We start from the raw sequence: 24082 nt of genomic DNA, 5'->3' as shown, positions 1-24082 counted from the left end.
AATGGGGGTTGTGGGGGAGGGAAAATCAGGTACAGTTCCTGCATCTGGAGAGATCTGGTCTAACAGAGGAGCCAACCAACACGTTAGAAGAGCATTAGAGTATCTAAAGTGACAGGCATTTCTGTTTACTTGTAGAAGCTTGGATCAGACAGAGGTCTAAAATCTCCAGAGAGTATTTCCCTGCAGTGGTCTTCCCTTGCTGCCTATTAGAATAGCTGATTCTGCCTGTGTGGGGTGGGGCCAGGCATACCTAAGATTATAGGTGCCCCCAGGTGCTTCTAATGTGCCCCAAGGTGAAGAACCATCCCCTCTAGTGCAGTGGATCACAAACAGGGACAATCTTGCCTCCAAGGAGACATTGACAGTGTCTGAGTAGGTTCTGGTTGTCAGAGCTGGGAGTAGTGATGCTATTGGCATTTGTGGGTAGAGGCCAGGGATGCTGTTCAGTATTTGCCAAGGTACAGGACAGCCCTCCACCCCCAACAGAGAACCATCTGACTCAAAATATCTATAATGGCCAAGATGGGAAACCCCTGCTCTTGTGCCTGGACCAGACCTTCTGGGGATGTGTTTCCAGCAGAATTTGGAGATAAGGAAGGATGTGGTTGGGTGGAGAGGAGTGGGGTGGGGGCATGGAATAGGAATGCATTTTAACAAGGTGATTCATGTGCATAGTAGAATCCTTTGGAAGCTGAAGGACAGCTGAGGGCTCGTCTGAGCATCTTACATGCCTCTGGCTTTAGACTGAGTTGAAAAACATCTCCCCTCCCCCCAATTTGTTGAGGGACCAATGAGCAGTTCATGTGAGTCTGACAACATCTGAATTACTGTATATCCTACCAGGGAGGCAAGTCTGCAGGTCATGTGCTTGGATGTTGTGCTACAGCCAACTTGCTAGAAAGGTTTTTGAATTCTTCCCTACTTTCTTTTCCTAAGCTAATTTTGCCAAGGACCAACAACTAACCATTTGTGGGTGGTTTACAGATGCACTTTTAATGGCCCTGGTTGAGAACCCTATCTTTGGGGTCAAATAGATGCAGATTTGAATCCTGGCACTGCCATGTACTCGCTGTGTATACTTGGGCGGCTGTTTAGCCTCTCTGCTCCTTAATTTGGTCATCTTGAAATTGGAGATAATAATGCCTCTGCCCCCTAGGGTAGGGTGAGTAGAGCATTGGAGCCCAGCACACAGAATTTGTGCTTGACAATGCTGGGGATCAAATGTTGGCAGCAGCATCATTGTGATTGTGTACTGTCTTGGAACATCTGAAAATGAGAAAGATAGCTTCAGCTAAAGGATATCCTGTGATCTTTAAAACGGTAGCAAATTAGTTTAGAACAGAAACTTGTTCCTCTCTGCTAATTTCTGATAGTTTGGGGGCTTCAGAATAAATTTTTTCTCTATGTAGATCTAAGAAAAACCCAGGACCAGAATTGGTAACAATGTTGGAACTTGGTTTTAAGTGTTGGAAAGAAGTAGGAAATCCTTTAATTCCACAGGACCTGGCTGTTAACTTTTTCCCTCCTGCCACCCAGTATACCTCCTGGATATACTATCAGGCTTGGTGGGTTTTCAAAGTCAGTTGCCCCAAATTCTCAAAGGCTAGTATGCCTTCCCTTTCTAGAGGAATTCAGACTGCTCTCTTGTTAGGAGAGGAAATAGGTAAAGTGAAAAAGTAGAGGGTTCAACTCAAGTCAGAAGATCTGTGTTCTAGAATCAACTTAGCAAGACATTGGGGATACTTAAAAATTGACCCTTGGTTCTTAACCCTTTTTCTAGCCCAGACCCTTTTTGATAGTCTACAGAGAACTTCGAAGCTCTTCCCACCTTAACGCGGGCACACACAAACATGAAATTGTGCATTCGATTTCACAGGGGTGCCGCAAGTCTCCCAGAAACCTCACAGACCCTCAGCTAAGAACCTCGTACCAGGCTGCAAGCTCCATGAGGCTTGTTTCTGCTGTCCAGTGACAGAGAGGCCCTCAGGAGAGGACAGGGGATATGTGTACCGGCTATGGAGTCAGGGTACTGGGCTTTGTATCCTTCCTCTGCTGCTTGCTGGCTTGTTGACCTTGGGTACTGTACGTTAATTATCCTCTCTAAGCCCCAGGTTCCTCATCTGTAAAGTGGGGTAACAACTATACCTAATACATAGGGTAGTTAGGAGTTTAGATGAGATTATGTTTGTAAAATGCTTACATTGTGTCATTTATTGTTGTTTAGCCTACAGAATGCCCCCGTGCCATCGGGGGGAATCCCACCTTGGTAGCAGGAACTCATCCTGCTTTTGTTGCTGAGCAACAGGTACCTGGACTGTAGGTGAAGATGAGGCTCTCCTTTGAATGGGCAGGGGGTGGACTCCTTGCCATGCCTCTGGGAAATTTGGGGTTCCAGAAAGCAAGGTTTCTAGAAGCCCTCTTGACCTCTTGCTCTGTCCAGCAAGTCCATGTGCTGTTGTTTCTTTCTGCTCCAGACATGGAGAACCTCGCCTTGGGAGCTTTCTGAAACTAGATGCCCAAGCCAGGAGGTGTGGGAAGGAGGGGAGCTTCAAAGAAGAGCAGAGACATTTTTCCTTCCCTTAATTAACTCTGACTCTTGCTCCCTGGGCTTTCAGACTCTCTGCAACCCCAATTATTGAGGAGAATGTTAACTGGGGCTATGGCAGTGGCAAGGCTTAGGCTGAGGGGCAGGGGCCTTGGGGACCATGCACAAGAGGAGAAAGTGCCTCTCGGGCATCCTGCAATGGGGGTTGGCCTCCCACTGCCCAGGCCTGCCTGCCCCTTGCTGCCCTCTTTTAGCTGAGCTGCCTGGAAACCCATCGCCACCTCTTACAGTGCCGTGTTCTGCTCTCTCCGCTGTGCTGTGAGAATGGCGGGAGTTAAAAGATTCCAAACATTGGCCCCCACAGGGCCCTTAATTACATTAACGCACAAAGCTCATGCCAGCCCCTGGTGCATCGAGGGCCAGCCGTCCCAGGAACAATTGCCGGTCTGTTCTCTGGGCCGTTTCCCCCAGCTGTGCCTCTCTTTCATCCCAGCCTCATTCCCAGGATGTGGGGCTCTAACCACCTCACTTCTTCCCTGGTTTCTTTGGTTGTGTGTTTTCCTTTGCCCCCTGGCCCAGGAGGCCCAGCGAGGCGGCAGCCTCTGAGCCCATCTCTTGGGTTCCTGAAGCAACCCCATCAACCCTGTTTCAGGGTGTTTGCTTGAGTGCTTTGGAAAAATAACAGTTGCGCTCATCTGGTTTTGCTTCTAATTTGTGTATTGTCCTAAGAGGAAACAAAACTTCCCAAGTTATAATGATATCCAGGAATCACCTTCCATTATTTTTAGAATTGATTTTTTTATTAAAGTTTTTTCTTACTATCTTCACTTTATTAACTCATTTTTATGTGGTGCTGAGGATCAAACCCAGTGCCTCGCACGTGCCAGGCAAGCGCTCTGCCACTGAGCCACAACTCCGGCCCCAGTTGACTGGTTTTTCACAATGCCATCCCATACGGAGCCACACGTGGATCTGTGAGCAGGTTGGTGCAGCAGTTGGGGACGGGAGTCACTAACCCTGTTTCAGGGAGAGGGGGATTGAACAGGCACAGGACCCAGCAGTTCTGCCTCCCGGGCCAGCGCTTTACTGCGCTTGTCTCCTTGGCATTGTAAGGGTGGCCTTTTTCAGTCCTGTGTCTCAGCCAGAATGCCACCACAAGAGGCCAGCCAGGAGGGAGGGGCACCTTGGGTGATGTGGTGAGGGAGGCTAGAGAACTGCCTTGTTGCCTTGCCACTGGACCCTGCCTGCTTCTCCGGCTTCCAGGGGCTGCGGCCTCCCTTTTTCCTATTCCAGGGCTGAGCTGTTCCAGATGCTGAGGTCTTTATTGTCTCCAGGGAAGGAAATTCTCTAGCTATCCCCGTGTTCCAGGCCTCCCAGCCCCGGCCCCCAGAACAGGCCTCTTAACCCTCTGATGAGGACAGGAAGCTGGACCTGGGGCTTCCCTGCCCACATGGGGAAGCACGAGGGGCCCTGAGCCCCAGCCAGACCTCCTGCCACCCCAGGGCCAGCCGCAGGCAGCCAAGCACAGGTGGCCTATGAGTGCCCCCAGCTCTGGGGCCTCTGCTGGCAGTCCCAGGCCTGGCTCAGGCGGCACAGCCCCGGTAATTAGTGTTCTTTGGAGACAGCTGCTGCGGCTCCTGTCTGTTAACCCCCTTCCTTCCTCACATGTGCACGGGGTGGGGACCTGCCATTCTCCCTCATGCTGTCGTCCTCAAGAGGCTCCAGGGCCCCATATGGCGAAGCTGTTCTCTTTTATGGCCCTGTACTGGGGGGTGGCAGCAGCAGCACAGGCAGGAATCCTCATGTACTGGGGGTCTCTGAGGGAAGCTGGACCCTGCAGGGTAGCTGTTTTCTGCCTCTGCCTGGGGCAGAGCACCTGACTGCGCTGTTTCTTTTTGGTGTCTTGCCAAACTCTTTTAGAGCACTTGAAAGGCAAATGGGCTTTTTGTTTTGTTCCCTGGAGAATTTGGGCCTCTGGGGAAGGCACCCCAGGGCCTTGACCCACCACAACAGGGTTCCCGGGCCTTTGGACTGCAGCTGTGCTTCCCCGGCTAAGGGCTTCCTGAGGGTTTGGGGCACCTCAACAGGTCTCCATCCTGACTCCTCCAGGATACGTTGTTCTTACCCCTGGGTAGTTTACCTGCTCATTAAAGAAAAACTGGAAAACGCTTCATTTCCAATAAAGATGGGTCACTGTGATCATTAAAATTCTGCTGCTGTAGCATTTGGTTGTATTTCCCTTCATTTTTTGTTTTCTTCAAATGTACATAGATTTCAAAAACCTGTTGTGAATTGGATGTGGAGGCACCCGCCTCTAATCCTAGCAACTCACATGACAGAGGCAGGAGGATCACAAATTCAAGGCAGCCTGGGCAATTTAGCAAAACCCTGTCTCAAAATTGAGGGGAAAAAAAAAATAGTTGGGCACAGTGGCACACGCCTATAATCCCAGCAGCTTGGGAGGCTGAGGCAGGAGAATAGTGATTTCAAAGTCAGCCTCAGCAAAGGGAGGCACTAAGCAACTTAGTGAGACCCTGTCTCTAAATAAATTACAAACTAGGACTGGGGGTGTGGCTCAGTGGTAGAGTACCCTTGGGTTCAATCCCTAGCACTGACCAAAAAAAGAAACTAGTTGTGATTACATACTTTGAATCTAGCTTTTTTTTTTTCATGTAATACTACATGAGTATTTAAAATTAAATAGTTTATTTTTTAAGAAAAAAATTATGCTAAATGTAAACCATTTCCTCCATTCTTTACTCTTGTCTCCCCCCAGGCTCTTACAATCACACACTTCTCCATTTTAAGCCTCAGAACTTTATGGAGCATGAAAGTCAGGAGCCACTTGTTGGGTTCTACAGGTGTAACATTAATCCAGGACTGGGGCCTCTGCCAAGACCCCTTCTTGCTAAGGCACTAGGAAGAAAGACCGGGCTATGGTACAGATAGGTCTGGGGCCATCATGGGACAGAGGTTCCAAGCATGGCCTCTTTGCCCTCAGCTCTGTACTCCTTAGAGGGGACACTCATTTGAGTGCCCTCTGACTGCTTCAGGAAGCCTCCTGTGGCTTTTGCAGAGGTGGAGGAATGGAATGCAGGTTGAGATTGGCTCCCGGGGCCCAGCAGCACATTGACTGAGTCGCTTTCCTAGTGTTGGGCCTAGGTGGTGGCTCAGGTGCCAGGAGCGTGCTGCTTTGACTCACGCCACTTCCTTCCTTGAGCTGTTGGATTGCTTGGCTTCTGATTAATCCCACAGACAGACTTTTCTCCCAAAGACTGGTGTTCACCCTGAAGGCCTCAGGTGGTGTCCAGCTTTCGAGAGGGACTGGTCTGCTGGAAGCGGCCTGGGGCCAGGGTCTGGCCTAGCCTCCCTAAACACTGGATAGACAACTCACCTTTTGTCTCAGCATCTCTTAATTATACTTGATGATGGTAATGATTAATAATTATAATAAGCCTTATTCTTTATTTTTGGAGACCTAAAGCCACTGCCAGTTCTGTTGATTTAACACTTTCCCCCTTTTTTCTCTATCCCAGTGAAAGGGTAAATTGAGTCACTGAGGGATTTAAGAATTTCCAGCAGCAGGAATTGGACAGGATTAGATTGTGATCCTAACTCTGACCTGTGTGTGTTCCCTTGTCATGTACCTGTTGAATGTCTGTCTCCGACGTCATACAACCAGTTTCCTCAGTTTTCAGTGTACAATGAAAACAGCAATCCCTGAATTGCAAAGTTGATGTGAAGATCAAATGAAAGTATTTCTTCCTCTTCTTCTTTGTTTTTTTTTTTTTTTTTTTTGGTATCAGGGATTGAACTCAGGGCCTCATGCATGCTAAATGCTCTACCACTGAGGTATAATAACCTCAGACCTTTTTATTTTATTTTATTTTGAGATAGGATCTTGCTACATTGCCCAGGCTGGCCTCAGAAATTGAAATTCTCTTGCCTCAGCTTCCCAAGTAGCTGGGGTTACAGGTGTGCAGCACCATGCCTGGCGAATGAAATTCTTTTTTTTTTTTTGGTACCAGGGATTGAATACAGGGTCACTCGACCACTGATCCACACCCCCAGCCCTATTTTGTATTTTATTTAAGACAGGGTCTCACTGAGTTGTTTAGTGCCTCGCTTTTGCTGAGGCTGGCTTTGAATGTGTGATCCTCCTGCCTCAGCCTCCCGAGCTGCTGGGCATACAGGCATGCACCACGGTACCCGCCATGAAGTTATTGTTTTAAAATGCCTGGCATACAGTAGGTGCCCAGTCAGTGTCACAAAATGTACTAACCTCAAAGGCAGGGCCCACCCAGATCCCTCCCTGTTCATGTTTCCCCAGAGTGACTTTACCAAGCCAGGTCCAGGCAGGAAGCTTTCCTGCTTGACTGATCAGAGGAGTCTGGCTGGCCAGAGTTGCTATTGTTCCAACTCCTTCTGGCTGGGACATCCTGCCAAGTCAGGCCATGATCTCCTACAACCTGCTCAAGAGAGTGAAAGTAACTAGGGCCCTTTCCTCCGACTTCTCCCTTGGAGATCTTCAAAAGGCACTTGCATGAATGCAGTTCCTACTTTGCTAGTGTGTCTTTGTGGCTACACTTATGGCCAAAAAGCCAGCAAGAAACCAAAGAGAGTTACCTGGGGACAGGCTTTGGTTCTGGGTCTTTGTGCCCCAGTCTGAGGTCACAGAGTTGACTTCCAGGCACTGCAATTTGGCTTGACAGAGCTGGCCTTTGAGACTGTGCAGGAAGAAGAATCCTGTAACCTTTCCAGCCACCCTCCTACAACCTGGAGTTTTGGGCACCATTCTCCCTGAGGCCAGAGACCAGTGCCATTAACATCACCTGGGTGTTAGTTGGAAATGCTGACTCTCAGGGCTTCATACCAAACCTACTGAATCAGAACCTGCATTCTGGGATGATCCCTAGAAAATTCATGTGCACATTAAAGGGTGAGGGGTGCTGATTTAGACCACAGTTTTCAGCTGCTGGTGCACATTAGAATCACCTGGAGAGTTTCCTAAAAATGTACCACCTCGGGGCTGGGGATGTGGCTCAAGCAGTAACGTGCTCGCCTAGCATGCGTGGGACGCTGGGTTCGATCCTTAGCACCACATAAAAATAAAGATGTTGTGTCCACTGAAAACTAAAAAATAAATATTAAAAATTTCTCTCTCTCTCTAAAAAAAAAAAAAAAGTACTGTCTCCAACAGGAGTGGTGGTGCACACCTGTAATCTCAACCTTTGGAGGCTGAGATAAGAGATTTACAAGTGGTGGAGGCCAGCCTCAGCAACTTGGTGAGGCCCTAAGCACCTTAGCAAGATTCTGTCTCAAATAAAAAATTTTTAAAAGCCAGGGGATGTGGCTCAGTGGTTAAGTGCTCCTGGGTTCAATCCCTAGTCCAATTAAAAAAAAATGCTAGTTCCTTAGGAATATATATAGTTGTTGATGGAGCTTAATTTTATTCATTTATTTATATGCAATGCTGAGAATCGAACCCAGTGCCTCACATATGATAGGCAAGTTCTCTACCGCTGAGCCAGTACCCCAGCCCACCTGGCTTTGGTTTTGAAAAGAGAAAAAAAGAATTCCCTAGGTGGTTCTAATGTGCACTTGGGCTGGAGAACTGATTTAGACCCCTGTTTTGGGTGGGTGGTTCAAATATGGATGATCATGATGGTAATAGTTGCTCTTTATTGAGCTCCTACTGTGCACAAAGAACTTTTTCCTAGTGTGTTGTCTGCATTCCAAACGTGAGAGGTACTAGTGCTCTCCCTGTCTTTGCATGAGAAAACTGGCCCAGGAGGTGAACTGAGTTGTCTAAGGAGGCATAGTTAGTGGGGCTGGAATTGTCTGCCCCAAGGCTTCATTTGGCATTACTTTCCTATAATGATGCTCATGATGGTTGAGATGGGTCTGGTTCTCCTCGGAAAATCTGGCTGGGGATTCTTTCCTGAATCAGTTGCAATGATACCTCCAGACAATGTAGTCTTAGGATTGTTCAGTCCGAGGAAAAGTACAGCAGCTTTTAGTCCTCAGAGTCATGTCTCTTAGAATGAGGAGTGGAGGGGTGAGATCAGTGACAGACTAGTTGCAGACAAATGACAGAGCAGTCTGAAGGGAAGGAGGTATTTCCCAAGGCTATACAGAGATTATGGACTTTGGAGCCAGAGAACCCGAACCAACTCTATTTATTTTAAGTTAACTCTATGGGTTCAAGCAAGTCTCTATCCTTCTGCACCCACCCCCACATGAGCAAATCTGAATTCTAATATTAAAAGTGGGAATCGAGGCATTGGCCAGAAGTGAACGGACCTAGAGGCAACTGGGAGGCAGTGCTGGAGATGGTGACCTGTCAGGAGTTACAGAAAGCAACGTGGAGTACAGCAGGAGGTACCCAGAACCCTCAAATGGAATTCCTGAGGACCCGTGAGCCTGCAGAAAGACCAGGCGGGAAGCACAAAGACAACAGGCCAGACATTGAGAAATAGACCTTTCTTTTCATGTTTTGAACTATTTCCAAACCTAACTTCTTAGTTGGAATAAGGATTTGGAAATCAGCCTGAGGCTCCCACGGAATCTAAATCCAGGTTACTCTGTATGTCTTCCTTATAAAGTCATGGAATATCCGTGTTAGGGAATGGAATGAGTGAGGGTAAATGTCTCACTGCTTTTTTTCATCTCTTCTTTTTCATGAAAGCACTTGGCATTGTACAGCACCGAGCAGTTCACAAGGGCCTTTTATGTACTTCACTGTGTTGTTCGCTCCTGTGCCCACGCTGTGGGGCCGAGGGTGGTGACGGGTGACCCCTCTCCTACAACAGAGGAAACATGGGCTCAGGGTAAGAGCCTTGAGGTTCCACAGCAAATTAAGGGCAGAGCCTGGACTTGAATTGGGGTCTCCCAGCTCCAGGCACAGCTCTGCTTTTGTTTTACTGATACCTCCTTGTTGACTACTTTGGCCTTCTAGGGACTAGGGCTAGATACTGGCAACACCCCCTTGGGTAGACAGAGCTCATACGATCCATTTCCAGTGATCTTACTTGTGTTTTAAAACATGCTTTCTCACACACCTGTAATCCCAGCAGCTCGGGAGGCTGCGGCAGGAGGATCGCAAGTTCAAAGCCAGCGTTAGCAAATTAGCAAGGCCCTAAGTAACTTAGTGAAACCCTGTTTCAAAATAAAATTTAAAAAATAGGACTGGGGATGTGTTTCAGGGGTTGAGTGCCCCTGGGGTCAATCCCTGGTACCCCAAAATAAATAAAATAAAATAAAAGCATACTTTTCTTTTAAATTGTATCACCAATATACAGCCACATCTTTTTATGAAAATTTTCAAATAATATAAAGCTCCTTTTAATTCCCTCCATCCTCCATTCCATATCACTCCTCAGAGAAAACCAATGAGGACAGTTTTGTGTGAATCTTCCTAACCCTTTTTAAAGAATACATTTGGCGTGTGTTACTGATGGATTATTATAATCCCTAACCATCTTGCTTGCTCTAATTGCCAGCTGTGTTTGTGTGCATGGAGAAAGCAAATATTCTAATATTACCTTCAGCAAGATAAAACCAGGATGGTTAGCCTGCCGGACTGATGGTTTGGAGCAGCAATTCTCAAACGTGGATGTGCATATGAATCCCTCATAGATTTTGCTAAAATGCAGCTACTGATTCAATATGTTTGGACAAGGTCCTGGGATCCTGCTTTGCTAATGAGTTGATGTGTGTGCTGTTGGTTGAAGGGCTGCGCCACGAGTAGAGAGGCTTGTAGAGCTTGGGGTTTAGAAACAAACAGACCCATGGGCTCTTAGTTGAGAGCCGAGTGAGCTAAGTAAGTACACAAGCTCTCTGTGCTGGTGAATCGGGAATCAGAAGGGCACCTGACTCAGGACGGTGGGGGGGAAAACAAAATGCACTGGGGCCTTGAAGCACTCACTCCATGCCTGGCACACGGTGAGTGCACAGTAAAGACCCTTGTTAATATCACCGCCAGACCAATGACATAAAGTGGCCCAAACCAGAGAACCCTTGCTTTTGGCTACCTATTTGGGGCTGTTGTGCTGATGCACTCCTCTATTATTCACTTAATGTCATCGTCATCTCCAGGATGGGGCTTTTTTTTTTGTTTTTCAGTACTGGGAATTGAACCCAGGGGCTTTCTACCACAAGGCTACACCCTTAGCCCTTTTTATTTTTATTTTGAGATAAGGTCTGGATAAGTTGCTAAAGCTGGCCTCAAACATAGCAATTCTGCTTCAGCCTCCGGAGTCCCTGGGACCACAGGTGTGCACCACTGCACCCGGCATCATCAGAATTTAAACATGGCTTGTATTATACTTGTGTACTTATGGGGAAGCTGAGGCTCAAGGAGGTTGGAGGACTCACTCAGATCAACACAGCTAAGAAGCAGCAGAAGCAAATTCATACCCAGGATCTAGATCTAGATCTAGTACTTATTGTATGCTTTCTCTCTCTCTTTAATTAAAAACGTTTAACCTGGGCTGGGGCTGGGGCTCAGTGGTAGAGTGCTCGTCTAGCATGCACAAGACACTAGGTTTGATCCTCAGCACCACATAAATGTAAAATAAAGATATTGTGTCCACCTAAAACTAATAAATAAATAAATATAAACATTTAACCTCATTTCTATTGATATATTATACATAATAGTGAGATTCACTGTGACATGTTCCTACATGCACGTAACATAATTCAGTCAGTTTCATTCCCCAGTACTTCCCTTTTCTCTCTTTCCTGCCCCTGGTCTTCTTCCTCTACTCTTCTGGTCTTCCTTCTATTTTTATGAAAAAATATTTCTATTTTTTCCTGCTTTCTTTTTATTCTCTTTTTCCTCTCTACCTTCCACATAGGACCCTTGACTTTCTGAATCTGCTTTATTTTGCCTAACATAACACTCTCAAATTCCATCCATTTTCCTGCAAATGACACATTTTTGTCCTTCCTTATGACTCAATAAAACACCATTGTATGTGGTGTGTGTGTATATATACATTTTATTTATCAATTTATCTGTTGACAGACCCCTAGGCTGTTTCCAGACTTGGCTACTGTGAATTGTGCTGTTATGAACACAGGTATGCATGTATCACTATAGCACGCTCCTTCAGTTCTTTTTGATCAATACCAAGGAGTGGTATAAACAGGTCATATGGTTGGTTCCATTCCTCATCTTTCGAGGAACCTCTGTAGTACTCATACTAATTTCCACAGTGGTTCTACGAATGTACAACCCCACCAACAGTGTGTAAGTGTTCCTTTCCCCCGACAGCCTCACCAGCATTTATTGTAATTTGTATTCTTGATGATTGCCATTCTAATTGGAACGAGATCAACTTTTAGTGTAGTATTAATTTGCAGATCCCTGAATGCTAAAGGTGTTGAATATTTTTTTTAATATATTTGTTGGCCATTTTGTATTTCTTCTTTTGAGAAGTGTCTGCTTATTTCATTTGCCCATTTATTGATTGGGATTTTTGTTGTTGTTTTGTTTCACTTTTGATTTTTCAGTGTGCTTCTGCCTTCTTTTGAGAACTTTCTACAGCTGTGGCCCAGTGGGTCTGTCTGTGAGAGAGCAATAGTCCTTGAACAAGGCTCCGTGGAAGTAAAGCAACAGGCTTAAAACTTTTTCACTGCCACAAGGAATTTTGATAAACTGGATCCTCTCACACATTTTTAAGCTGACATAGAATTTTTATCATAATTTTAAGTAGACCATTTCCAGAGTTTTTATATGTCATCTATTTGCTTTAAATATACTTTGTTAAAGCCCTAGAGCTGCAAACTCAGCAGTGATGGAAAATGTCTGTTGTGATTCCTAACTGGCGAAACTGGATCTCGTTGTGAGACCAGCCAGCCAGTCATCCTTTGGGTCAGAAAAAGTCTGACTTCATTTTTTTTTATTCAAAGAATTGTGTTGCATACGTGTCCCTGTTTCACTTTCTTGCTCCCTAATTCTAACCCTAAAATAAGAAGATTACTGATGAATTGAAGGTAAAAATAAAGCCAGTCCCTCTTTAGTATGTGTTTTTTTTTTTTTTCCTCCCGTACTGGGAATTGAACCCAGGACCTCACACATGTTAAGAAAATGCATAGCACTGAACTAAATTCCTAGCCTTTTTTAGTTTTTATTTGGGGACAGGGTCTTGCTAGATTTCCCAGGCTGGCCTCAAACATGTGATCCTCCTGACTCAGCCCCAAGTGCCCCACCACACCAGGCTGGTCTTCCTCAGTGTCCTAAGGAATCTCTCTTTGTCATACTGGAATTCTCTCCAGAGGATGGAATTCTTTGGTGGCTTTTTCACCTCGGGGCAGGGAACCAGGGTAAAGTTGGGGTGACTGGGCTAAAGTTTTCTTTGGGGAATTGGTTAAGAGGGCAGCTGTGAAGAGAGAACTGGCAGACCCAGACGGTTCTCGGCAGATCAATTTTAGGACAGAGTATGGGTAGAAATTGATTCCCTGGAAGCCATCCATAGTGGAACAACTTTGGAAGTCCCTGGGTTCCCCAAACGTACCCTGGTGGGAAGTCCATCCAACCAGAGGCTGGAGAGGTGCTCAGGGTTTTCTCTGTAAACATTACGCTGCTCATTTTAGAACCTGTGGGTCTTCGGGAATATTTGCTGCAGCCCAGTACTGAACGTGCTCCTTCTGCTGGCTCCCTGGTGACATCCTGGATGCATGTCCCATGTTACTCTTCTCAATGAGAAGATAGTGGTAGGGGGCTCAAGCTATAGTGATGGCTTCTTGTTGCAGAGGGGCAAACTGAGGCCCAGAACCGGAGAGTGACTTCATGACCACAGAGCTGGTCACGTACCCTATCAAGAAAGCCAGCTGGCCTTCCTGGGGGAGGCGTCATAAGGGAAAATGCCTTGGTGTTGGTTAGGAGACCTGGTCCTCAGCGTCCACCTGCGCCCCAGCGTCTCCTTGTGCTTCAGAGCATGCCCCTTGTGTTCTCGCATGCTCAGTGTCTGTAGGGGGCCGATGTGGCTGGTGTTCTGCTGGTGGTCAGGGGCTCCGAAGGCAGGCAGACCTGTATTTGAAGCCAGGTTTTTCTACTTTTCAGTTCCATGACCTCGACTGAGTTACTTAGCTCCCTGTGCCTGTCTCTGCATCAGCAAATGAGGCAAGAGTAGTAGTTTCTTCCAACTGGAGTGGCTGAGGGCATGAAGGACACATGGTTATTTATGCTATGTAAATATTATGCTGTTATCCTTGTTTTTGTTTTTTTTTTTTTTTTCCTCGTTCTCTTGTAGGAATTATAGCAAGGGGAAAACCCAGTAGAGTGAAGTCCTGGAGAGATTCTCCAAGGGCAGGGTGTGTAGCCTTGTCCCCTTTTCCATGTGCAAAGAAGGGCTTAATATATGTCACCTGATGAATAGCTAGAGCCAGCCAACAGGCTCTTATGACTGCCCTTGAGCCCCTGCCATCTGCTGAGCACACTGTTGGCATCTTCTTCTGGCCTCCACCCTGGGCACATTTCAAGCCTCTCTCCTCCTTGTGGTCCCTGGGGAGATGAGGGATACTCCCCACATTTCCTCTCAGCCCAATGTCCATGCACCCTGCTGAGATCTGTGGCCACCTGAGGGCCCTTGTTGGACACCTGTTGCTGCCCAGCTTCCTCCACTCTTTCTTTCTGTTCCTGTGTCCTTTCTGTCAAATGGCCCAGGGCACTCTGCTCCCTCTGATTCAAAGCTGCCACATCTCAGTTTCCTTGTGGGTCTCTCCCAGCAGGTAGTTCATAAGCAGAGACCTGTCTTCACCCTTCCATCCCTTCCCCTTAGGTATTTTGTCATCTTTTCATGCAAACCTCCCCCTGGAAGTTATCCCTTCCCTCAGCCTCAGCCTCAGAGAAGTAGCGATGAGACAAAGGCTTCCACCCACCCTGGGATGTCCTTTGGAGGAATCCCTTTGTCAAGCAAAGAATTCTTTTGTGAAGCGAATAATCTCTCCCTTTGGATTTTTGTCCAGGATCTTTCTCAAGAGTGGGGCCCAGGCAGGTGAGTTAGCGGGCCTGGGAGTGGGGGAGGCCTCTGCATCCCCCCTCCCCCCCCCACAACTGAAAGGGCTCCTGGTGTGGCTTCCGGGATCTGCTGATTACCTTTCATCCTTCCTGTCGGGGCTCTGGCTGGCCAACATCGATCACACTGGCCCGGAAGGTGGTGACGGGCTTGTGTTTCTTGCTCTGTTTTGTTCCTTTGCTTAGCCAATCGCGTCTCCATGGAAACAGGTGCAGCCTTTGTGTTGCCTTTGCTTTGGGTAAATCGATGCTAGTGGGGACTTTTTTTTTTTTTTTGCTTCCCACCACTCCTCTCTTTGGGATCAAAGGGGGAGGTGGGGGCATCGCAGGAACTGATAGCAGGAGGCCTTGTGGAGGCCTGGGTCAGTACTCCAGCTGGGCATCCCTGCAGCATGGCTCCTGACCTGGCCTGCCCTGCATAGTCTGTCCTCAGCATCGGGAGGCCATGGAGATGGAGTGGGGTGTGCAGTGATTTATAAATTCTCTCAGCCCCTCTCAGCCCTCTGTATTCTTAGAGGCAGCTGCTGGCCACCTGGGGCGGGTTGCTGGGTAGGGGTCAGTGAACTGGCACCAGTTCTGCTTCTTTGGCGTGACCTTGAGGGCAAGCCCTGTGACCTTTCCAGGCTTAGGCTTCTCCTAAGAGGTTTACATCTCTGGAGAAGCTAGGGCTTTGGTGATGGAAATTCTTTTGCCTGAAGGAAAATCTACATCTGCAGTTTTTGTCTTACAATTATCCAATGATCAGTAGTAGTAAATTCTGTTTAATTCAGTAAGTTGTGGGTTGGAAAGGAAGCATTCAGGATAGCGTCTTGCTTTACGACAGCCCTCTCCTACTGCCCAGAATGTACAGCCTTCCTGGGATAATCATAATCTACCAGGGAATCTTCTGTTCCAGGCCTATACAGAGTTGGCCTGAGCAGCCGGGGGCAGCAGCAGATCTGCTTTATGTCCCTGGGGTCCTCCAGTACTTCAGGAGTGGGGAGGGCAGCCAAGCAGCAAAGGCTTCCTAAGGTGGGGTGGCAGTTTCCTGCCTGAGCTCCTTGCCTGCCTGGACATCTCGGTCACTGCTGCTCTGATGAACTACATTGTCCAACAAGTGAATGGTGGCTTTTAGCGAAAAGCATACTAACTTTAATGCATTCACATTAACCTCATTGATTAAATCAGCAACCTCCAAACTCGGCTCATTTGTTGAAAAAAAAAAAGACTTTATTTTAATATCTGAATCCTCAGCCCACCTGCTTGTTAAACTTAGCAAAGGATGTGTGTGACCTTGGATTTTGCACTGTATCCAAACGCCTCAATTGAAACTGGAGGTGGAGCCAAGTTGCCTCAAAAGACCTCGGATGTTCCTGTGGTGGTAAAGGCCAAGTTGTCCAGTCTCCTGCCCGCAGAACGACCAATTGATTGAGCTGCAGCTTCCCAGATCTTTCCTGGGAAGTGAATTCAAACACCTCTTTACAGTCAAGAAGTTTTTCTAGGATCGAACCTAAATCCCATTTTATTTTGTTCTGTCTTTAAGGAAGATAGCTAATAAAGGACAAGTATCCTTCATGCTTTACTCAAAGATGTTTAAACCTCCCCTCAGCCTTGGCCAAACACATCCAATGTTTGAGGGCTGCCTTTTCAGCTTCTCTCCTTCCAGCAGAACAATGCCTGAGTTCCCTGTTGGTAAAACAAGGAGAATAGTAGCTGCCTCACTGGGTTGGTGTGAAAATCAAATAAAGACTGTGGGGCTGCACCTTGCCAAGTGCCTGGCATATGGTTCATTTTCAATTACTCTGGTTGAGTCTGAATACATTTTATTTCCTGCCCACTTTTATGTCATTCATCACTTCTGCTTCTCTTTACAGCCTCTCCTGAGAAAAGCACCCTGGGCTGGTGGGACATCATCCTCATTGGCCTATTCCTGGGCTCAGAGAGGCCCAGTGGACAGGTGTCTTGGAACCTGTAGCTAGGAGACTTGGGCCCTTCTCCCTTCCCTGGGAGTGTTGGGCCTGGAAGAGAAAAGTCCTCTCCTGCAAGGCCCTGCATAACATTATCCCTTTCCCTGTATCTACATTGATCTCCCAGAGCGCCAGGTTAGGAATGCTGATTCCCAGCCCCGCCAGACCCATGCAATAGTTTTCCTGTGATCCCATGGAGAGGGGCCTTGAGGAGAGAGAGATTGCTCCTGCTCCTGTGGACAACAACCTGAATCTGTGTTTCATCCAAAGGGTGAAGTTATGGGGTCACTGTGACCCTAAGCCACAGGAAATAAGGACTTTGGAGGCAGCTATTTTACTCCAGGTTTTACTCTCTCTCCTTAGTGTCCTTAGGGCAGTTATGATATCATGTGATCGATCAGTGCTGCTGTGTGGATGGTGGAGAAGAGAGGGTCTGACAGGCCAAGGCCATGTGGGAATGAGCAAGAAGTGCATGTGAGCCAGGTGCAATGGTAATTCCAGCAACTTGGGAGGCTGAAGCAGGAGGATCTCAAGTTCAAGGCCAACTTCAGCAACTTAGTGAGACCCTGTCTCACAATAAAAGGGGCTGGAGATGTCACTCAATGCTAGAGTTCCCCTGGGTTCCATTCCCAATACCTCTCAACACACATACAAAAGGGGAAAAAAATATACATGAGGGAAGACTTCTTGGAGGAAAAGGACTGCAATGTGAATCCTGAAATAGAACTGCAGTTGGTTATGATGAGGCTGCTGGGACCTGGGAATTATGGCTTAGGAGCAGGGAAATTTGCAGGGATGGGTCAATGGTCTGTGGTGACCAGAAAGAGGAGTGGCTCAGGACTCAACCATGCATTGATTCTTGGAGGACTGGGTTTCTTGTAGGAGGAGGATGCTATTTCCTGCCTGGAAACATCTTTGGGATGGGGGCCAGAAATGAGCAATGTCTCAATGTTGACATTGCTTCTCCTCCCAGCTGGCCTCTGGGCTCCATCTGTGCTCAACAACCCCTGCAGCCCCTGTCCCTTCTCAGATAAGTATCTGCTACCTAACAGACCTTACCTCTGGGCTAGTGTCTCTTAACTAGGAGTGGCCTACAATACCCTAGAGCCTACTTGGCTTGCTTGGAACTTGGAATGTCTTGTTGGGCAGAGGCCTAAGTGTCTGGACTCCGAGATGTATGATGAAAAGGGGCCTGGGTCTACCTGTCACCGTCTTGTCATTAGGAGGCAGTGTTTTCTCCCCTCCTTCCGGAGCATTCCAGGCCTGTGCAGTCACAGCATCTGCCTAGACATCTGTTCTCCTAACAATGTCTGCCCACAAACCCTGCCGGCCAGTCCTGAGTGGCTTAGCTGGGGGAACAATGGAGCCTACGGCCAGCAGACAAGCCCTCACCATGGTTACAGGAGGGTGTGACTGCTACTGTGTGTGCTTGTTGGTGGGCACAAGCACCTGCATATAGGGCCAAGTTGTGAGTCTGTCGCAGTCTCTGGCCGAGAGGGTCGGACTATTTGGCTGCAGTTGGAAGGATTCCTCATAGAGTGTTTTCAGTAGGTTTCTCCTGTAATTTATGCTCTGTAATTCTAGGGCTCTGGGAAGAAAAGAGTTTTGTTTGTTTGTTTTTTTGTCTTTATTATACTGAGGATTGAAAATGGGACCTTGAATGTGCTAGGCAAGTGCTCTACCACTGAACTATACTCTCAGCCCTTTTCTTTTATATTGAGAGAAGGTCACCATAAGTTGCCCAAGCTGGCCTTAAACTTGCAAGCTTCCTGCCTTAGCATCCCATTATAGCCAGCTAAAAAGAGGTGTTTTTTTTAATGTATTTTAAATTTTACTTATTTCCATTTTAATTTTCCTTTTATTTTTTTCCTCCCACCATGGTGTTGAGGATGGAACCCAGGGCCTTGAAAAATACTAGGCAAGTGTTCAATTGAGCTACACCCCCAGCCTGAAAAGAGAATTTTTTTTGTGTGTGTGTACTGGGATTGAGCCACATACCCAGCCCTATTTTGTATTTTATTTAGAAACAGGATCTCAGTGAGTTGCTTAGCACCTTGCTCTTGCTGAAGCTGGCTTTGAACTTGCCATCTTCCTGCCTCATCCTCCCGAGCTATTGGGATTACAGGCATATGCCACTGCACCCGGCCTAAAAAGAGAATTTTGTCTTATGCATCCTGACATATAGTCAGTGCTCAGTAAGTTTAATTATTCGAAGTCTGTTCGTGATGTCACTGGAGAGCCTGTGAATGAGAGAGGTTTATGTCACTCGGGACATGAGCAATGCTTCCTGGATAATGTGAGACACTGAAGTGTCTGCCCCAGAGTCTGCTTTTAGAGGCTGATAATGTGGAGGGGAGCTGACCCCAAAAGACAGCAGATGATAAAATGCTACATTGCCCATCAATGCCCCTAACTACCCTCTCCTTCCACCAGACTACCCTTCAGCGCTAGGGGTGGAGGAAGGGCAGAAAGAGGTTAATAATGGCCAAAGTTTTCAGGGACTGCCTCATGGAAAAGGGGAACCTGAGCTAGGATAGGCAGGATTTCTTTAGGAATTCCAAGGAGAGGTGAAAATCAGATGCTCACTTCTCAAAGTGTGGTCCCTGGACCAGAGGCAGCAGCAGCCCTTAAAACTTGGATATGCACATTCTTGGGCTCCACTGCAGACCTGGGGAACCAGGAGCTCTAAGAGGAGAGCTCTCCAGTACATGTTTAATAGGCCCTGCAGGTGCCTGGTGACCAGATGTCTGCTGGCACAAAGGAAGGGATGCTGGGAAGTGACCCCGTGCAGAGAGAAGATGGATGTAGGATGGCAGATCAGCTAGTAGGCATCAAGGGAAGTTAGCTTGGGATGCCCTGGGTCTTGATTAGATTCTTGATGGCTGTGGGAAACCAGAGCAGAGCCAGTGGGCACTGTGAAGGGAGAATGGGCAAGCCTGGAGACAAATTCCACCTGGTGCCATGTTTTTAAGAACCCTCTTTTTTTTTTTAATGTTTAGAAACCACTGGGCCCCTCATGATCACATTATGATATTCTAATTGTGGAAAAACATAAGAAAGAGAAACAGGGTGATACAGAATCCCACCATCCAGGACAAGTTTTGATATATTGGTACATTTCTTTCTAGTCACCTTTCCTAGTATTTTTATCTATATATGCTTTAAAGTATATCATTAAAAATATGTATATATAGATATATTTAAATATATCCTTTTCTCTGTGTATACATACACAGGTACATGTGTATACTTTGTTTATTTTTCAATTTGCATCCTGCATTCTTTGTTTAACAAAGTGTCATAAATACTTCCCTGTGCGCCTTCAGGCTGTCTCTTTTTGTTGTCATAGGTGCCCCATGAGTTGGGCAGGGCAGGTAACAGGTTCAGAGAGGAGAGGAAGCTTGGTCCATAGACTTGGGCGGATAGCTACAGCCCGGGCTCTACAACTCATAAATTATGAAGGAAAAAAAAAGGATGAAAGAGAAATTGTAGATTTAAGAACAAATAATAGGCAAGAGTAAAGTACAGTGTGTTCAGGGATGTACATTTGAGTGATAAAGAAATGCAAGGAAGTGATTTCTGCAAAAGTCAGTTTGTGGTGTGAGGGGGTTTGGGAGTGGCTGGCAGAGTTGTTTTTTTCTTTTTTCTTTTGCAGTTCTGGGAATTGAATTCAGGGGCTATCTACTGCTGAGCTACACCCCAGCCCTTTTTTTTTTTAATTTTTAATTTTGAGATAGGGTTTTGCTAAGTTGTTGAAGCTGACCTTGAACTTCTGACAGACCTTCTGAGTCCCTGGGAATTACAGTTGTGTGCCACCATGCCTGTCAAAGTCTTGTTTCTTGACATGGGCAGTTAGAGGGTGTTTGCCTAATAATTTATTAAGCTTATGTGTTTTTTATGCATGTAATTTTTAATGTAAAAAATTTTGAAATTTAAAAGGAATCTGCTACAGGATTCTCTAGGTTCACAGGTCTCTCCTTAAAGTCTTCATTCTTCTTCTTTGTTTTTTTTTGTAGATGGACACAATACCTTTGTTTTTTTTCTTTATTGTTATGTGGTGCTGAGGATTGAACCCAGGGCCTCCTGCCTCCTGCATGCAAGGCAAGTGCTCTACCACTGAGCCACAATCCCAGCCCTCAATGTCTTTATTCTTCCTTGTGCCCAAACTTGGTGTGTTGTCTGCTCAGCCAGCAACTTCAAATGTGTTGTTTGTGACAAAAACAGGCTCACAGGTCATTTTTGTCAACTTTTGGGGAGAGAGAGTGATGCTGCTTTGATTCAAATGGGGACTTTCTTAAGAAGACCTACAGAGTCAGGGGTGATGGTGTGTATGGAGGGGCGGGAGGGACTTCCATCTATCTCCATCTCTCTGGTTAGTTTATAGATACAGGCCCAAACACCCAGTCATGGTCTTTGTGGTTAGAACTTCTTCAGGTCGTCTTTCTTGGCCTGACTTGTGTTCTTTTAAACAGTGTTTTCATTTTTAATAAGAACTTGCCTACCCCATCTCCTGTGGGCCCTTTTCCTCTAAATCCTTCCCATTCATTGAACTGGAGAAACCCCAAATGGTCAGTGCCAGGGTTATGCACACGGGTGCCCAGTGGAGGAGCCTTGGGATGCTAAGAACACCCTTCCCACAAGGCAATCTGGAAGGCCCTTTCTGAAATCAGGGCTCTCAGCTAGACTGTGGGTCGCCTTTGCCTGGGGTGTCAGGCTTGCAATAAATAGGCCAAAGCTTTGATCCTGGATGAGGCTAAGGTCAGGGGTGGTGAAAGGCACAGAGCTCACCCTAGCTCTGCCTGGCCAGGAGGATGGACGGGTGGGAGGGTCCTTAATTGGGGATTGCTGTCCACCCTCCTTGGTCTTCTCCCTTGCAGGTACAGAAAACCAAGGCCTTGTTTTACTAAGGAGGAGGACTCTCCTCTGGCTTCTAGAACGGTCCTGATAGAACTTTCTGCAGTGTTGGAAATGTTCTGAAATATGCACTGTTCATCATGGTGGCCATTAGCCACCAGGGCTGTTGAGCACTTGAAATGTGGTAGTGTGACCAAGAAACTGCATTTAGTTGTAGGTGAACACAAAATCTATTTTATTTTTATGTGGTGCTGAGCATTGAACCCAGTGCCTCACACGTGCTAGGCGAGCTCTGCCACTGAGCCACAACTCCAGCCCAAGAAACTGCATTTTTAAATCTTATTTAATTTTAATTAAAACTTCAATTTTTATTGCCACATGTGGCTAGTGGCTACATATTTGGACAGTACAGTTCTAGAAGTGGGTCTCTGAGGAGGTCATAGTGTCATGTCAAGATCTTTCAGAACTGCATGTTCTTTTCTTATAGGTGTGTGAGGGTGCACACACACGCACCCACAGGCACAAATAATATCTGGCGTGTTTCAGGAAGTCCCTGGATACAATGTCCTTTTATAAAAAGTCCTCTGTTGAAATATTCTTATCTCGAGTGAAGTAGAGCTGCCTCTGACCACAAACGTGCCCCTTGCACAGGTTTTCTTTGTCTGTGTGTGATGGAGAAACCCAGGAAACTGTGCTCCAAGAAGTCTGTCCCGAGTGGTCCTGGGCCTCAGAGTCTGGCATCCCACTGGGGTGTGCCTTGGCTCCCCTGTGCTTGTTCCTCCTAGAAAGGAAGAAGCAGTGTTCCTTGATGCCTGGTAACTGGCTGACGGGCTCGATCGTGTAAGCCCAGCCACGAGGGTGCTCAGCCTACGCTGGCAGTTTGATCTTATTTTGGATCTAATTGTCTCTTTGTTCTTGCAGAGTGGAGATAAGCAGGGTAAAACCTCAGGAAGAGCTTTTCCCAAGTCAGAGGGATTTTGGCCTTCTGCAAAAATGTGGGGGTGGGCTGGGTGTGGTGGTGCATGCCTGTAACCCCAGTGACTCAGGAGGCTGAGGCAAGAGAATCACAAGTTTGAGGCCAGCTTCAGCAAATTAGCAAGACCCTGTCTCAAAAAATAAAAAAGGCTGGGGCTGTAGCTCTGTGGTAGAGTGTCCATGGGCTCTATCCCCAGTCCTGCAAAAGAAAAAAAAAAAGTATAGGGGGGATAGGGTGCCTTTTCTTTCTTGTCTTGTAGATGTATGTACTTTTGAGCAAGGCAGGTGGCAGGACTGAAGATGCACAGAAGGACAGATGGTCCCTGACTTGTGATGTTTCAAGTTAGGATTTTTCATATTCATGTTGGTGTGAAAGCATACCTGCTCCATTTTTCACCTTTAGTATGGTATTTAATAAGTTACATGAGACACACAACTCTTTAGTACAAAATGTACTTTGTGTTGATAATTTTGCCCACCTGTGGGCTGATGCAACTTTCCGAGCATGTTTAAAGTAGGTTGGGCCAAGCTCTAAGGTTCTAATTTTTTTTTTTTTTTTTGGTACTGGGGATTGAACTTAGGGGCACTCGACCACTGAGCCACATCCCCAGCCCTATTTTGTATTTTATTTAGAGACAGGGACTCACTGAGTTGCTCAGCACCTCACCATTGCTGAACTCGCTTGCTTTGAACTTGCAATCCTCCTGTCACAACCTCCCAATCCGCTGGGATTACAGGCGTGTGCCACCGCACCCGGCTAGCTCTAAGGTTCTAAATGCATTTTTGACTTATGATATTTTCAATTTACAATGGGTTTATCAGGATGTGACCCCATAAAAGTTGAGGATCATTTGTATCCCCTGCTGGTCACACACCCCACTGCCTAGGGCTGGGAGTGCTCTGCAGTGTTTGCTCCATGTGTGAGTCTGGCCAGGCAGGCGCTCTCTAGCCACCTTTCCTCCCCACCCCAGGCGCCCCCTCCCCTTCCCTCTGTCCGAGGTGCTCAGATGCAGCCCTCTTTTTCCAGCATATGAACCTTTTTAAAGGCTGTTTCCCAATCTATCATGACCCAGCCCTTCCAAATGTCCAGAAAGTATGCCTGCACTGCCACCTCCCCAGCCCCGTGGCATGTGTGACTGCAGGCCATGTGAACAGTCCTCCACAACAGGGGAGCCATTGTGTCCCAGCCCACTCCGTGCAGATGGGGACAGAGCCCCTCTGTGTGCACCAGGATTTCCTGTGTGCTGATTGCCTCTCTCTGAATTTCCCAAGCAGTGCCCCCTTCTGCCCATGATTCAGTGTCTTCTGCAATCAGTGGCTCATCCTGCCCTTAATCCCTGCTTTCTTCCTTCCTCCCTCCCTTCTTCCTCCCTTCCTCCCTCCCTCCCTCCCTCTCTTTCTTGTAGTAAAATTTACCATTTTAACCATTTTTAAGTGCATTTACATTGCAGTACAACCATCACCACTATCTATTTCCAAAACTTGGTCATCATCCCAAAGAGAAACTGTGTCCCTTAAACAATAATTCTGCATTCCCTGCCTACCAGTCCCTGGAAACCTCTATTCCACTTTTCATCTTTATGAATTTGCCTATTCTAGGTATCTTTTATAAGTGGAATCCTATAATATTTGTCCTTTTATGTCTGGCTTATTTAACTCAGCATGTTTTCAGGGTTCATCCCCGTTAGAGCATATATCAGAATTCTACTCCTTCTTGTGACTGAGTAATACTTCATT

General features: G+C 46.8%; 1 protein-coding gene across 2 annotated transcripts in view; it reads left to right on the top strand.

Moving 5' to 3' along the window:
- Cuedc1 (CUE domain containing 1) overlaps positions 1–24082 on the top strand; it is a 79117-nt gene that overhangs the window by 16557 nt on the left and 38478 nt on the right. Inside the window, exon 2 of one of the 2 annotated variants that reach the window (XM_078042298.1) lies at positions 20533–20617. The exons of the other annotated variant lie outside the window; for it this stretch is intronic. The gene's annotated coding sequence lies outside the window, so the exon portion shown is untranslated. The remainder of the gene's footprint in view (positions 1–20532; positions 20618–24082) is intronic. 2 annotated transcript variants of the gene reach the window in all.

The sequence above is a fragment of the Ictidomys tridecemlineatus genome, chromosome 3, assembly GCF_052094955.1.
Source record: "Ictidomys tridecemlineatus isolate mIctTri1 chromosome 3, mIctTri1.hap1, whole genome shotgun sequence".
NCBI lineage: Eukaryota > Metazoa > Chordata > Mammalia > Rodentia > Sciuridae > Ictidomys > Ictidomys tridecemlineatus.
The sequence above is the reverse complement of the archived record's forward strand: the minus strand, read 5'-3'. Positions and strand labels throughout refer to the sequence as shown.